At 38.3% G+C, this 17,565-nt stretch overlaps 1 protein-coding gene across 1 annotated transcript in view; it reads right to left on the bottom strand.

Annotated features, from left to right (window-relative positions):
• The window catches only part of ptprsa (protein tyrosine phosphatase receptor type Sa), a 317,356-nt gene extending 300,612 nt beyond the window's left edge, over window positions 1-16,744 (bottom strand). The window contains 1 exon segment of the mRNA XM_030131459.1: window positions 16,448-16,744. The gene's annotated coding sequence lies outside the window, so the exon portion shown is untranslated.
• Between the last annotated feature and the right edge of the window lie 821 nt (window positions 16,745-17,565).

Below are 17,565 nucleotides of genomic sequence, written 5' to 3'. Positions count from 1 at the left end.
GGGGGGGGGGGGACCGGGACATGAGGGGTCAAAGGGGTCATCCCTCCTCCTAAGTGGCTGTCAGTGGTATTACAACACTTCCATATTTGCTTCATTTTGAAGCCCCTTGATAATAAGCCAGGAAGTTGCTTTATAAGAATTGTGATTTTAACAGTACTCTTACTCTTTGCTCAGTATCGATCTTGATGACATCTAGTAAATCAAAACAAACAATTTTACATTCAAGGTTTTCTATCTCAGATCATGTTTTAGGAGTTGCTCATAACTAATTAACTAGTAAGTACCTACTAATAATTTATGCACAACTACCTTAATTACTATAAATAAGCGGTCCTTGATAATAATAATTAATTGAAAACTGCTGTTTAATGGTGTAGTTGTAGAGTTTCACATATGTTACTAATATGTACAACATGGCATTGAGTAACTGAGGGCAAATATATATAACTTAAAATAAATTATGACCATGTTTACATCAGAAATATCAGCCATCCCTGCTAAATAAACTGAATAAAACATTTGTTACTGCACCTCTCTCAGTGTCTGTGTTAATGTGTGATATAATGTGCACACATTTATTTATTCATCACTCCATTGCCATTTAGTTCAGGTCACTAAGATGCCAAAAGCAACAACTGTGTCACATTTAACCTTTTCAGTGAGATCTATTTTCCACTAACATACATACACCAATTGTCTTTACTGTGCTTCTACTGGAGAAAGCACGCACCAGTCATTGATGAGATTGACCTGCATAAGTCTATGCTGAAACGGCTAAAAATCCATACCACTGCAGTAGGGCGGTAAGTAGCGGATGGCAATCTTAACAGATTGATGTGAAAATGTACTACTTTCATTTTCAAGGCTCAAGGACCTGAACATAGAATGAACATACAGAAGTGTCAGTCAAACACAAATTCTTCATGCACTGCAGAGCAGAGAATGAGGAAAGGGCTTTCCACTGTCAATTTTATCTCTCTGAGGTCAGATTGATGCTTCAGAGTTCAGAAATAAAGGAAGAGCTGGATGACTTTAGCAATTTTGGAGAAGGGTTTATATTGTACTTTATACTGAGTCTAAAATCCACTTGTATTACAAAAGCGCCATGTATTAGGATCAACTCTGAGTCACTTATTAACCACTACATTGAGATAAATTAAATATTAACACTCCAGAATGCGTTTGCAAGCCATTTGAAAACTACTTTAGGTTATTGTTATTTGCAAATATTCAGCACTAACTGTTAAGAATTTGATAAACAGTTGACACTTCAGTGTTATTACGCTCATTTAATGTTCAGCAATTGAGTGTCCAGCATAAATTATAAACATCGCTATCATTATATGTTGTATGAACTATTCAGCGTGTATAAATATATCTGATTTCATTCATATTTAGATATTAATTTACTGTTCTTTTGATGAACTTCCACTGCTTTGTTTTTCAAGCTGAATCCATATTGTTTCGTTGAGAATTCCCCTTCATTATTTAAGAATCAAACATATAAAACTTTTGAAGTAACAGCCTTGAATGAAGCAGTGCAGAGGAGCGAAGTTAAGAGACGGGGAGGCAACGGGGAGATGTAAATAAGCGCAGACATTGAAGAAAGAGGAAGAGAGAAGGAGCGCAGGCAATCAGCGGGGAACGGGATGGGTTTGAGCTGAAGGAAAGGCAGGGAGGGCTGGAGGAAACCAGACGAAAGTGGCAGAGGGAAAGTGAAACGTTAACAGAGGAAGGGAGGGCAGGCGGGGGGGGGGGGGGGGGGGGGAGAGAGACTTAAAAGGCAACAGCAGAAACAGGAAGGATGATGGACAAGGAACCGGAGAGAAAAGAATTAACTAAACTGATGTGAAACAAGGGCAGGCACCCATATAACCAGAGAGCTTTCATTCCATTTGTCAATTAAAACAGCACATTACAGAGCTATGCAGGAGGATGAGGAGAAGGCAGAGGATGTAGTTGAGCTTAAGTGAAAGTAAGGTCAACATTTTATCGCACCCTGTCCTTCTGCTGTCCATCTCTGCAAGCATTTCACAGAACTTACAGCCTAGCCACCGTTGATGCACTAAACTCCCTTTTCCTTTTCAAACACTAAAGACTGAAAGCAGTGCCCTAGCCTTCCAACTAACTCACTGACCGTAAACATGAAGGGTTGGGGGGTGGAGGTGGAGGTGGGGGTGGGGGTGACAGGGGAAGAAAACATGCTTTCCATCTCTAGGAGATGAATCAAAGTGATGAACGGGACAGCTTTGAAAAATTGGCAGTCCTATTGGGGGTTTGTCACAGGTCTGACTGATTTATTTAGCAGGAAGTGACGGGAAGGGAGGGTTCTCTGATTCGACGTTTCCCGTTTGAGAGAAACAGGGTAACTTCTAGTCTAAAACAGAAAGAAACAGATTGGAAAAGGAAGGATAGAAATGTAAAGACGTCAGAGGCAAGACAGGGAAGAAAAATCAGAGGGACAGAGGCAAAAATTGGGCGAAAGTAGACAGGAAAACCAAAAGGAGGTATAGGTGGAGAATAAAAACTAGATAGGTTCACCTCTCATTAGCTCGGCTGGCATACACAATGCCACAAAGCAATGCACCTCCCAAGGACATGAATTAAACAGAGAGCCAACTGCCTCAGAGGAAGGCAGCCCTGCCAGCACTTAGCCAGGGCTCATAAACAACCAGCTCGCATTTGTCACTTCCTCTTCACCCAACAAAGCGACAGCAGAAATAAATTACCTTTAAGTAGACCTCGTTCCTTCGTCCCTTCTGCAGTCTGCTATTGCCTCAGCACAGCCAACAGTGAAAAGGTAAAAAACCATCAACACATATATGCATCAACGCTCAATTCTGTGGCACTAAATCTGTGTTGTGGGCATTTAGTCGTGAACAATAATGGCGCAATGTCGTCAAATTGCTATATCGTCAAACAAGCAGCACACAGAGAACAAATAATGTCAGGAAAATAATGATAATAATAATGACATGATGGAAAAACTACCAGCTGGGTGCAATAAAAATTTAAGAAGCAGTGATTATGATTCATAAAGCCCTGTTAGAATAATAGAGTACATCCATGAGTTTAAAGGTATCCCATACTCGTGTGTATATAAAGGTTTATAAAGCTATGAGATAAGATTTCATAACAAGCACATTTATTGCAGCTAAGATAAGCATGTAAAGAAACAGGACTGTACAAAGGTTTAACCCTTTCATGCATGAATTATGAAAACTTTAATCAAGATTTTTTTATACTATTTTTATTCCTCGTTAGGCATTAAAAAAAACCATGCAATTGAAAAAAAATTTATGAACCTATTTTTCATGGAGTTGCAAAAATGTCCACTCAGCTGGACACCATACATTAACCCTTTCATGCATAGTGGTCACTACAGTAGACAGTTACTCTACAGCTTTACTCTTGTATATTCATGGGTTTTGTTGGTTTAGTTCCATATCAGCCAACACAGTGGACACTTACGCATCATCTCATAAACTGCAATTCGTACCATTATTGTAAGTTTGCTGTTCTTGACTGGTTCTTGAGTGGAAATCAATTGTTAATATTTATTTTTTGCATATTATCTCCATGAAGTGACTAATAACTAGTATTAGAATATGTTAAAATGTGAGAAAACATCAGATCAGCATTAAACATGGTTTCATTTCACTGTTTTCATATCACTCCATGATATTGGGTTTTAAATACATGTTTCTTTGCTTCAAGAATAAAATTCATGGTGTTGCTGAGCGGACATTTTTGCAACTCCATGAAAAACAGGTTGATTTAAAAAAAAAAAAAAAAAAAAAAAAAATCACATTGTTTCTTTTTCCATGCCTAAAGAGGAATAAAAACACTCAAGAAAAAAAAAATCTTGATTAAGGTTCTCATAATTCATGCATGAAAGGGTTAAATTTTTGAAGCAAAGAAACATGTATTTACTGATATACTGTGTGACGACTATGAAATAAAAACATGTTTAATGTTGCTAATCTGATGTTTTGTCACATTTTAACATACTCTAATACTAGTTATTACTCACTTCATGGAGATACTATGCAAAAAAACAAAACAAAAAAACAACACCTTTTTGTTAAAACAAACAAAAAAAAAAGTTAATTACAGTCTAATAACAATATCAAGCAATTTTTTACACTTACACATGTCACTGCAGATCAGGTTTATCAAGAACAGCAAATTCACTATAATGGTATGAATTGCAGCGTATGGGACGATGCATAAGTGTCCACTGTGTTGGCTGATATGGAACTAAAACAGCAAAATTAATGAATATACAAAAGAACAGCTGTAGAATAACTGGCCACTGTAGTGACCAGTATGCATGAAAGGGTTAAGACTAAAGTGTACTTCAACCAAGTTTATTGACCTAGTTTGAGGGGTTATGAAAGGACTGTTGCACATTCTAACTCATCAAAGTCATCCAAACTCTTGAGCAAAGCCTGACCCGACACCGATCCGAAACCTCTCCTCCTCCTCAAAACCATATGTACATACTCCTACACAGCTGAGTTATGTGCTCATCTTTGACCATTATCTCCAGAACATCCCTTAAAAAGAAAAAGAAAAACGGAGAGATCGAGAAAGACCAAGCAAAGGAAAAAAAGGCAGGCCATTCCAAGCATACCAGGGCTGCGATGGTTTGTACAAACGCATCCCCACATCTATCACTGATCATCCTTTATGCTGCCAGACAGGGAACACAAAACACTGAGCACCTGGAAACACCAACCACTGGGACCACCCATATGAAAAGTATATGGAACTGGATGGAACCATTCACCAAGCAATCTGTCCATCTGAAGCTCCTGTCAAAAACAAAAAAAAAGACCAGATTTTCATCTCCATTCCTTCCATCTTTTGCACTCGATTCTCTATTGTAACAGTACAGAAAACCCCTTTAGCGTCGGGAGTTCGCCTGGCGTTCTGCCATTAAAAGCTGCTATTGAGCTAGCCTCTGGAGAAAACACAGGTTTGTTAATCAAGCGAAGGCAAAACAATTACTAGAATCCAATAATCAATGGTTGTGGACAAACAATAAATCCTTGCTGGCTGCTTCAGAGAATGACAAGTGATGGGAAATGGGGTCCTACTAATTAAACAGGAACCTGCTGGTATGCTATCGTTACCTAATAGCAATGCCATTACACTGTTTAGCTCATCTGATTAGGCTGTTCGACACAGCCGGTGTAATAGCTAAGTCCTGTTTTTTTCCCAGTATAATTATCCCTATGAGGTTTAGTCTCCTTATACTAGTACACTGTAAGCCTGGAATTTGTATTTACTAAAATGCTTTAATTACAATGCACTTAAAGGATTTAAGTTTTATGATGTTACTATAAAATGTTCAGTATATTCTACTAATGTGTAGACATAGTTGAAAGTGCAAAAAAGTTTAAGTTGAATGGAATTAAATCACTAAGTTTTAGTCATGATGATCATAAAATTTAAATCATTTAAGTGCATTATAATTAAAGCATTTTAATAAATACAAATTCCGGGCTTACAGTGCACCTTTTTATCTTCGCATTGCATTGTGGGTATTGGGCATGTTGTTGAAAATGTGTTATTTTTATGTGCAGGGGTTCAGCGGGGTTGTGGTGTTAGTGTTAATTTGGATTTAATGTGTGTATGGCAGTGTTTATTGGTCTTTTTGTGTTTGTTTTTGTATTTTTGTAGAGCTGCACCATGAGTCAGAGCCATAAGAAGAACAAGGGCTTTACTGTTCATCTAAGACTGTTATTGTACAATGGACACCTTAATGTCTTGTCAAATTAAAAGCACTTCCTGTACTGACAAAGGACATTAAGCTAATTTCCATCCATGCTTTGATATATTAAGTTGAATAATTTCATATCTATGTTGGTCAGGAATAGGATCATGACTTTGATTATCTTAAAAAAAAGCTGTTTGATCAATGATAAATTAATCTGGCTGCAATTGAGAAAATTAGTCAGTGTAACCTAAAATGCTGAGTTGAATGGTTGGATAGTGGGGTTGATTTTACAACAGATTTAAAGTACAAATAACTTGTCTTTTAGTGTTTTCTACTTAATAGTTGAAGTTCAATACTTTTAGCATTAAAGTTGAACGTATTTAAATCAATTGATTAGTCGATCATTACTCAAATCATTTAAGTGCAATCACTTGCCTCAAATTTTTTGAGTAAACTCTACTTATCCGGGCTTACAGTGTATTAGATGTGAGAAATTACAATGAATGTTGAGTTTATGTACATTGTACAGGGTGGGGAAGCAAAATTTACAATATTTTGAGGCAGGGATTGAAAGACAGTGTGTGACCAATTAGTTTATTGAAAGTCATGAGAATTTATTTGCCACAAGAAAATTTACATATTAGAAAATGTTTTTATTCTATGTGTCCTCCTTCTTTCTCAATAACTGCCTTCACACACTTCCTGAAACTTGTGCAAGTGTTCCTCAAATATTCGGGTGACAACTTCTCCCATTCTTCTTTAATAGTATCTTCCAGACTTTCTCGTAATAGTTTTGCTCACAGTCATTCTCTTCTTTACATTATAAACAGTCTTTATGGACACTCCAACTATTTTTGAAATCTCCTTTGGTGTGACGAGTGCATTCCGCAAATCACACACTCTTTGACGTTTGCTTTCCTGATTACTCATATGGGCAAAAGTTTCTGAAAAGGTATGGATAATAGTGTTAGGTATGATTATGACATCAATATATGTTTGGTTTCAAAACAATTGACGTAGTGTCTGCTGAGAAAAAACAACTAAATGTTCATTGTAAATTTTGCTTCCCCACCCTGTAAGGGTTTGTATCCGAAAATAAATGCCTGCATTATTAATGATTCTGTAGATTCACACCAAGGGAACTCTAAAATGGCTACTATCGCATGAACTATTACAGATTATAAAACTACTGATGCTGCAAAGTTGTTGAATGGTTCCATTTGGTAGAAAACGCCTACATTTGTTACATTCAGATGTGGACATTGTCCTAAATTGGCTTGTTATATTTCAACAAAAGCTTAAATGAGGTCGGAAGGGTTAGAGCCTTTGCGAAATGAGGGTATACCCTTTCAAAATGTACCGGGCGTAATCACTCGACTGGAACTAACAGATGGAGATTTCAATTCCAGTTGTCTTTCGCTGGATCAGAAATCCGGACTCAGCAGCAGGCATTGGTTGGAAAGCCTAATAGGGTGCTGGGAATTACAGAAATAGGAGGAGAGCTTGATAGTGAACGCTGAGGGGAATCAGGTGAGACAAATCTGTTTGGATTTATACAAGCCGTGTGAGAGCTTCTCATAGTAGAATATAGACAAGGCAAACAGAGAGGAGTTTATGATGTGAGCCATGTGTCGCGCTGAGCGTACAGTGTTAGCATATTGCAAAGCACGATGACATATTGAGTAAAACCCCAAAATAGGACTATCTGACCACGCTCAAAGATTTTCTATCATGATAACTTGCAGAATACAATACTAAAAGCAAGACCACTGTGGGTTTTTAGGTGTTTTTTTGTAAAGTACAGCATTAAAGGTGAGTGCTGTAGCAAAAAAAAAAAAAAATGATGGACTCCATGAGCGGTCAAGCCGACATGTCTCTACTTAGCACAATAGCAATGATAACTTTGCCATGATCAATAGTCCTACATGACTTGCTTTCAAAAGGTCCCATCCTCCACCCTTTTCCTATCCATCTATTCCGGTCTCATTTCCAGTCAACTCTTCCACACCTTCTCATCTATAATTCTACCGTCTTTCCTCTTTACTCCATGTAGTTCACCTTCAACCTTTAGCCGTTTCTATGCACAGATCCTGTCAAATTGTTGCTAAGACACCTTGTGGTTTGAACCAGTGTCTAGCATGTGTCGGAAATCAAAACCAAAAATCACAGGATCTTGTATCTTCTGCACAGTGCTCCCAGAACACCTTTTTTTTTTGTTTTTGTTTTACACCAGTGCCATTTTGGTTCTTCTGCTAATTGTTTCTAAAAGACTTCTCAACACTTAATATTTCACACCTTCTCCTGTGTTGCTAACTGCGTTTTACACAGCTGATTTGTTTGTGGCTGAATTAAACTCCTTTCTATGTTGGTACTTTTGTACACTACGATGAGGTAGAATACAGGTCTCTCTCTTTTCCTTAACTGATTTTTTTTTTAACATTTCTGGGTCAAAGCACAGTAATGTCCCGTCAGAGTGTGAACTTTAATGGATTGCCATTCCAACATTTATTTCAATGCAAAGTAGCTCCTTGTTTTGGATAATCCCTTATGGTCCAACTAAAGCAAAAATGAATTTAAAAGTAAAAATGTGGGTCATTTAGCAACACTAATCTGTCAAAATGTCCTGTCAACGAAATTTCAAATACCGTGTTTTCACCCTTCTTCTTCATTCATCTGCTTGTTTCTACCACCTCTAGCGACACGCTCATCTCATCTTTCCTCTTCACGCCAGCTTCTTTTTTACACTTCCATCACATTTTTCCTCCCTCAACAAGTTCCACCTGTCCTCCGTCGCTTTCCTCCACCACCTGTGCTTCCATTCCATTGTCCCTCCACGCATCTCAGTCCTTTCCCTCCATCTGCTCTGCCTCCTTTCCTACCCTCCCTTGCTGTGTCTCCCTTACTGTCCTGCAATCCACAGTTCACAGGTTTCCCAGGGCACATTGTTGCATCCCAACGGAAGCTTGCACAGCATTCTGCCATAAATAATTGAAGAGGCCCCACATGGCCAGGCACGCACAGTCTAAATGGATTATTCTGGGAGAGATCAATGCTGGCCTGTGAGGGTTTTATTAGGGCCTGCAGATGAAACGAACAAGGCCATCGCCAATACTCTCCACTCTCTGTCTTAATTCTGTCCGGCTATAGCGTGACATTCTCTGCAGCTCCTCCTCCTTTTTGCCTTCACCTTCAACCATCCACCCACCCACTACTAGTGACCAACGCTGCCAGGCCACCTGAGACCCCTGTCTGACTCCTCACAGTACAGTTGTGAATTAAAGATAAATGACTATCCAAGACAGAGTATGAATCATTCATTCTTTATGATGCCTTTGACTATGATGCAGTCTAGTAGTAAACAGGCCAGACAGCATTTTGTCTTTACTGCCAATGTCGAGATAGATCATCCTCAAAGACCACCAACACCAGTCCCTGCTCGCTAGCATGGCAGGAAACATCCGGCAATACCTACGAGAAATAGAGGGGGTGGGGGTAAAATACTGCCGTGACCTTCAAGAGTTACAACCCTTGAGGGCAGGTGATGGTTGCATTCACGATTAAGCCCTCAGCAAGCTTTTTCTCCCCGAGGAGATTTACATCTGTTTCAACCAGTGAGAGGTTTCCTAATTGTCTGCTCGCCGGAAAACCTCCAATTGGCAACAATAGACAGCTTGTTCATTATTCATTTCAGTGGACTTCAGATAGTTCAGAAAAAGGACAACGCAGCACTATCCTTTTGAATATTTTCACTGTGGACACATTATAGACAGACACATTTGGCAGTTTAACACATTGTTTAGAGATAGTTATTTTCATTATGTACTAAACCAGTGTTTTTCAACCTTGGGGTCGGGACCCCACGTGGGGTCGACCCTGGAATTCAAAGGGGTCGCCTGAAATTTCTAGTAATTGACAAAAAAAAAAAAGACTAATAAAGAAGATTTTGATGAAATTTTCAGGAAATGTTGATACTGGCACAAGGAACAAATGATAAAAGTTTGGTGGTGATCGGGGGGAGGAGGGGGGGGGGTGATCTGCCTTGATGGAGGTATGCACCCTCTGAGCTGGACTGACTGTACATATCCTGACCAAAGAAAATAAAATTCTCACTTTTTGCAGTAATCTACACCTGGCTTTTCTGCCTCCATCCATAATAATATACATTACATAGACTAAATGTTCTCTAAAATTAATGTCTATTTGCACCATAGTATAGCAAGCTATTACATGATCAAAAACAAATTAATATTAGCAAAAAAAAGATCCCCGCTTTGAATGTCCGGGGTCACCAGAAATTTGTGACGTTAAAATGGGGTCACAAGCCAAACAAGGTTGGGAACCACTGTACTAAACAGTATACAGTCATGGAAAAAAATTATTAGACCATAAAAAGTCATCAAAAATAATGGTTATGCAATCAGGTACTAAATCTCACGTGTATCATGTGACTAAAACAGATAGAAAAGAAAATATGGAATGCCTAAAAGCACTGTTTTTAGCAGTAGCTATTGATGGAAGAACTGAAGTGATTTTGGTTACGATCAAGAAAACATGGAAAATGTCTAGATATCAGCTCTTAAATAAAACTCTCATGAGCTTTTTTTGTTGTTATCATTATATCTGTCCAAACAAATGTACCTTTAGTTGTATCACGCATTAAAATGAACAAGAAATTGAAGAAAATAAAGGGTGGTCTAATAATTTTTTTTTCCGTGACTATGTAAACAAACTGTGTTTCTGTACATAATGGATAATCACATGATTTTTCTCCATCACTATGTATGATGAATGTATGACTTCAACACATGATTTGTTGGAATATTTTCAGAGCCTCTTCACACAGACATTACTAGTGCAATTATCCTTGAGTGGAGTCTTTGAAAACTAAAAATGCTGCTTAAAGACACTCAGCAACTATGACATGTTCCTTACTAATGAAATTGAGTCAACACAAGGTTACATTTTTCCCTTGACTATGCACTTCGATGAAAATTCTTCCAGATAAAATGTTCATATAACAACGCTGCATAACTCCATAACACATTGCTTTACATGCCTTAGCTGGATTTTGTTTAGTTATGAATGATGAAATGCCCTTCAATGATGAGCCAGATGACAGACATGCAAAATCCTGGAGTTTACATCCTGACTCCTATTTTTTTTTTTTTCTTCATATAGACTGTATATAAAAATAACTGAAAGTCTGGCACTTGCAGGGAGTTGCCATGTTTCCTGTGTGATGCTATTTGTAGTCCAAGTCTTCGTAGTCGAGACACATGACTCTACCTAAAAAGACCAAAATTATCCTGAGTAAGATTTTTTTCAATGCATATTTTGGGGTTTTAGTCGCTATGAATAACAAAGAGGTGAAGGGATTTATGACCCTTACAACAGCCAACCACTAGGGGGAGATTGTAATGTAGCTTTAAATTGAGTTTCAGTTAATATTCGATTAAAGTATGAACCTTAAGAACTACATTGTAAGCCTTTTTTTAATCACATTTCCAAGCCCTGACGCCTTTTCCTAACTCATCATCTGCTAAATTGACCAGTTTAATAATGCTTTTGTTCAAAACCAGCACATACAGTAAATCAGTATGAGTCTATTGTGAAAAGACAAATCGATTACATTATCTGTGGACAATTTACATTTATATTCAAAATGAGCATTTTTGCTGCTTTGAAATTATGCTTCTCAAAAACATTGAAATAAAACATAATATGGGCGTAATGTTTAGAATAAAAATGGTTTTGCATTTGCAGTTTATTTACCTGTGAATATAACTGCTATAAGACAGGGACTTCTGTGATTACTGTGGAAATAACATTATCAAAATTTCCAACCAGAAAATTTTGCAACTGTGAAAGGCTGACACGTTCAGACGTTGATTAATGAATGATGTTATGAGATGAAGCTCAACATTTTTGATGGGATGATATGAGCCCGAGGCTTCCAGCGTGTCTCATTCTCCTTGAATTGAAGGAGAAATCGTGCTTTACTCCAGGATCACTTAGTAGCTCCATTCCTTACATGTTGGCATGTACCAGGAAAATGTGTACACATCAAAGCCATTAAAGTGTCAAGCTCCACGATGGACTTAAACCAGGTCAGAATGTTCATGAAAAACTTGTGAATAGTGCATTTTTGTCCTCATTCTGACAGTCAAGAATTTCTCTAAAGAGATTATATGTGAGGCATCTGAAGTGACAAACCAATGTTCGTAAGACACAAGGACATTTTCATTTTTCTGTTAGAATATTCCAGCGCTCATTTGCATTTGGATTTGAGGACCATATGTTTCCTGACAAGATTTACTGTACAATATGGCACCAGCAGAAGATGAGCACAAAAAAAATACCGTTACACTCACATACTACTCCTTTGTTGCGTTTCTTTAATCATTCACCCCATCTCAATTACATATGCAGAGCAGCTATGGGAACTGATTTTAGACAGACTAAATATTTAACGGTGTTTATTTACTGTGACTGATCAAATTTGCTAAAAAAATTAGTTTTGGTTAGCATGCACAGTGATGGAGGTACAACTGAAGGAGACAACCTATGAAAACTCTCATGGTAATTAGATGAACATGGTACAGAAAGGCAAAGTCCTGCTTAAAAAAACCTATGATTAAACTTCACCAGTTAACTGTCTCTGCTTTACATGTTTGCCATCCCTTGAAAAGCTCTGTCCGTCACCTGCATCTATTTCTAAATTAAACACACAACCCCACAGACTGGGACCGGTAGACTGTAGTGAAGCAGCACAAGACTTATTTTGTATCTTGTAATGCAATAAAAGTATTCGTGCATTTGCAACATGTTGCCTGTTTTTTATAGAATCGGCCTCTGTCTTTTCTGCCCAGATGGTTACAGGTGAGCACGGTCGAGGAGCATTAGGGTGCTTGAGCATTCTGTCCAATCACCCATTTCATACAGGCATCGGTTGGATGATTTCAAGTTAAGAGGCAGAATATAGAACAGAAAACCCGTTAAAACAGCTCCCTGGCTCAACTCCATCAGCTAGAGACAGCTCAATGTAAGGTGAACTGTGATGCCCTGAATTCCAAAAATAAAACCGTCATAATGATTATTTTAATTTTATGACATTTACTTCCAGAGCTGGGGTGACAATGAATATAAGAGGACGAGGAAATGATTCCAAATGTATAGGGTTCCACTTGAGGTTTGGTAGGTCACCACTTTCGTCTTTTATGGATTGTTATTTTTAAACCAGGAAAACACATAGAGGTTATGTTACGGAACAACTTCCTCAAAGTGGTACATTTTATCTCACAATAGCAACGTGATATCATGAAATTGTGTAAGTACACACGCCACTTTCAATTAGGAGTGTGTATTGGCAAGAATCTGGCGATACGATACAAATCACAATACTAGGATCATGATACGATATATCACAATATATCATGATACTGTTAAAAAGGCAATTTTTTGTATGTTTCTTTTTTTTAATGATTATTTCCTTGAAGAATTGAATTACACCAGAAATATGCACAAATACTAAACACATTTTTATTTGATCACAACAGGATCGAATGCTATATCACAAAATTTTCCTGTGTTAAAACTGAAATTATGTTATACAGACATTACAGTTTCAGATCCTGTTCAAATATTCATGTTCTATTAGTTTATAACTAACATCGTAACATTATTTTTGCGCAATCCCAACAAAGGAACTGACGTTATTTTATAAAAGAGTGTTAAATAATAATGAATAAAATATAAGCATAAAACCCCCAAAAATGAACCTCCACTATATCTGCATTCGAATAAATACCTAAAAATATCAATACAGTACTTTTTAATATCGATACACTATTGTGAAATGAAATATCGCAATATATTGCAGAACCGATATTTTCTAACACATCTACTTTTAATTAGCGTGTTATCTGTACGCATTATAAGCTTTCCGCGTGTATGTTCATGCTGCGTCAAATACCACGCACTGACGGTTAGGGTTAGCGTTTACAGATATGTGAACTGGAGATCTTGGTGTAAATCGACATGCGATCAAATGCCACGAAATGCGTACGTATAGCACGCCAAATGCCATAAGAACTGGCATGATGTACAATGTGATTTCATGAGCTCAGTCTCTATAATAGATACATTTACATTCTATGTGTAATCTCCTCGATGTAATCTACTGTGTGTATGTGCTTTGTGCATATGTGTTTTAATCACCCTTCTGGGAATGGGTGCATTTACTTGGTCTGGGCTCTGTAAGCATGTCACACACGGCTATTTCATTGTGCCATGAACAATGCTGTGAGGTGACGCTTCATAAAATATGTCCAGCCCATTAAGTTTGAGGGAAAGACTCTTGTAATGGCTGTCCTTCTATACGTCTGCCGGCGAAGACGGGCGCCGGTCGAGAGACTCCCCCCACCCACCCACCCCCTGTTGTGATCATTAGATGACATCACATCTCAATATTAAGAGGAAGGACTAGAGGATAGAGACACATACTGTACACAGAGGAATCGGAATTTTAATAAAAACTGAAATATGAAAATCTTACAAACAGTAGCTTAAATCTCAGTGGCATTGTCACGGATAAAAAAAAAAAAAGATGTAACATTAAGAAATAGAGCAGAGACTGAATTCAGATCTCTGTGTGTTTCTGTATCCACCAACTCATGCGTTACATCATTTGTTTCATCGCTGTGGATCAGCTCTACATAATTTAATATCTTCCTTCCAGGAGGTGAAATTTTATTGAAAAAATATGTATGAAATATGAAAAAAAGGAAAAACCAGAAGAGCATATATTATATATATATATGCTATGATATGGTTGGATATGATGTGGTTGCAAGAAAAGGGGGAAAAAAAAAAAAAAAAAAAAGCAGTGATAGGATAAAGTCTGAACATAATTCCAGAGTGGATGTTTGCTGCCTCTCCACTGGTTGATGCTGGATGGTACCTGCCTTGCTCTTGGGCGTTTTGTTGAGTGTATTCAATGTGTATGGGCTGAAAGGACTAAGGATGGGGAGAAAGGGAGGGAGGGAGGAGGGGGGGGGGGGGGGGGGTGTGCGCAGAGGGGGGTCATTCCAAATTTCTCATGTGATGGAGCATAACAGGGAATTGTAATACACAGCAACATCATAAATTTGATTACATTACATTGCACTGCAAGCCTGTAAGCCATTTCCAGGCACCATAAAAAAGCTATAACTAAGTTACCACGGGTACAGAGAAAAATGAATAAAGCCATTTTCTTTTAACAACCCGGGCGCTGGCGAGATATTGTTCTCTCCTCTGGCTTTTATGAGCTTTGTAGATGCGCTCATTGCGATGAAACAAGAGACAGAGCGACGAGATGGAAAATGCAAAAACTTGGGGAAAATAATAGATTAGATTGTTGGGGCAAATGTTTCATCACTTCTCATCGGATATCAGAAATATTTCTTTTAGAGCTCGAACATTGGGATTAGAAGATGCTCAGTTTAAGGCGGTTATTCTGATTTTACATGGATTTATTGCAAAAAGTTTACAGTATCTTCATCTTTTGGGTTTGGATTTCAGTCAATCTGTGCGTAATTTCAATGGATTATTATAAAACTGAGAGGGAAATATTTAAAAAAAAAAACACCACAAGAGGAAGATTTGAAGTGACAAGTTGTGGATTCTTGCACTGATTTTGCGCATAAAATCCACTCAAGACTTTCCAGCATTCAACACGGGCATCTCCAAGACTGCTGTGGAAAGATCCGAGTGGCGCACCACGAAATATGCCCAACTCCTTTCCACACGCCACTGATAACAGAGGGATGCGCAATGTCGAATCCGGTCCAAAGGAAGAGGAGGAGGAGGAGGAGGAGGAGAGGAGAGGAGAGGAGAGGAGGGGGGGGGGGTGCAGAAACGGACGCTCCGGTACTCATGAAAAGTCATGTATATAGGCTTTTTTTTTTTATTTTTATAATCTTCGCATCAAAAACACCTGATCCACAACCCAAAGAGTGTGAGTGAGACTGAGGAGGAGAGCGAAACAAGGAATATGGGAGAAAAAAAAATGGATTTGCAATCGATGTCTGCAAAGAAAAAACTGATTATGGTATGGAACATGCAACGCAAAGTGTCTGATGCTTCACTTGGAACACACTTAATGGATGATGCACCCCTTCACACTCTCATACACACCTCCGCCCGAAAAAAAACAAAAGATGATTCAGAAATATGCAGCGCAAATGAGAAGCATCTTTATTTTTTTTTGCTGTTGTCTGATTAATATTATGATTAACTCTCAATAAAAGGATTGGAATGGAAGCAGTACCTATACATCCGTCGTCTACTATGATGGAAATCCTTCATACTCATACTACAGAGGCTGATATCCTGTGCCAGCAGCAGCAGCACCAATTGCGGTGGCACAGTCGGATCTCCCGCTGAGTCCCGGACTATGGAGTATATTCACTACAGCAAACCCCCGGTGGTGGATTGATGAAGATTCTTTGCAGTATTCTGAAAACGATGCCTCTCTTTCTGTATATTTGTGTTTCTATGTGGGCGCACAATTGCACGTCTCATCCATTTCCATGCCTTTTTTTTTTTTTATGTTTAAACCTTTACGCACTGACCAAACCGTGATTTTTAGACCCAGTGCATTTACATTGAATAGAAAAGTAGCAGTAAAGTGCCAAAAATAAAATAAAATAAATTAAATAAAAAGATAGAAAGAGTGCCTACCTTTCTGTAAGCGTCGGAGTTCCTCTCTTTTCTTTTCAGCTTATAAACCCTTACGTCTTCATGATTAAAACAAACAATAATCCCCGTGTCGGTGTGAAATGTCTGCGTCCCTGGAGCAGGTCCAGTGAGAGTCGGTTCTAAGAGGGGGGTTCCTTCCTTCCTTCTTTTCCTTCCTTCCTTCCTTCGGTTTTTGTCGGTGTTATAATTTTTTTATTTTTTATTTTTTTTTAAATCCACCCCAAAAGAGCGCAGGTTGCTCAGGACGCGTCTGGGTACGGCAGGAGGAGTCGCTCCCTCAGCAGCAGCCACCGTGCGCAATTGGAGAAACCAGAGCTGTGTCCGCGCAGGGAAGCTGAGGGAATGATGTCATGCGTCCGGCCCTCCCTCTCCAGCCACCCCTCAATTCACGGCTCTCTCCATCTTCTCTCCTACCTCCTCTTCTTGCAATCTTCCTCATGCCACACTATTATAACACTTATTGGGAAAAAAAAAACGCTCAATACACCGCTCTGGGGTTCAACTATCTCCTCATGATCTAAACTTAACATTCATATTCTACATCAAATTATAAAAAAAATAAAAATAAAAAAAATAAAAATAAAAACAACCTAATTAAATATGATTTTTTTAAAAATTTTTTTCATTGAATGTATTTTTTTATTAAATCGCTTTTATTTAAGTCCGGAGCGCATGGTTGTGGAATTTATCTTGGGGTATCATTTTTTACAGTGCTCTCCCCGACGTGATGAAGTCATACAGTTTTCCCACGCCTCACTGAAGGTATCGTCCAGTAACATAGTCAGCGCGTCTTAACCCGGGATAAAAAAGGGAGGTAAGGTAAGATGAAACGCACCAATGCACGCTGCGCACTGTGTCTAGGCATCCTCCCCCTCCCGCTGCTACCGACGCATCTTAAAGATAAAGCGTCATATCTTTGGATCAGTTAAGTGAAGGTTCATTGTGCTTATCATACACTGCACTGCAAAGAAGTACTCTGATAAGTCATTCAGCTTTGTGTTGAGTCACACACTGGATTTAACCCAAAAATATTGGACTGGAAATGTGACTTTTTTTTTTTTTTTTTTTTTTTTTTTTTTTTTTTTTTTTTACCAAATTGT

The sequence above is a fragment of the Sphaeramia orbicularis genome, chromosome 4 (genome assembly GCF_902148855.1).
Source record: "Sphaeramia orbicularis chromosome 4, fSphaOr1.1, whole genome shotgun sequence".
Lineage (NCBI taxonomy): Eukaryota > Metazoa > Chordata > Actinopteri > Kurtiformes > Apogonidae > Sphaeramia > Sphaeramia orbicularis.
Note: the sequence above shows the minus strand (reverse complement) of the source record. Positions and strands in the feature narration are given on the sequence as shown.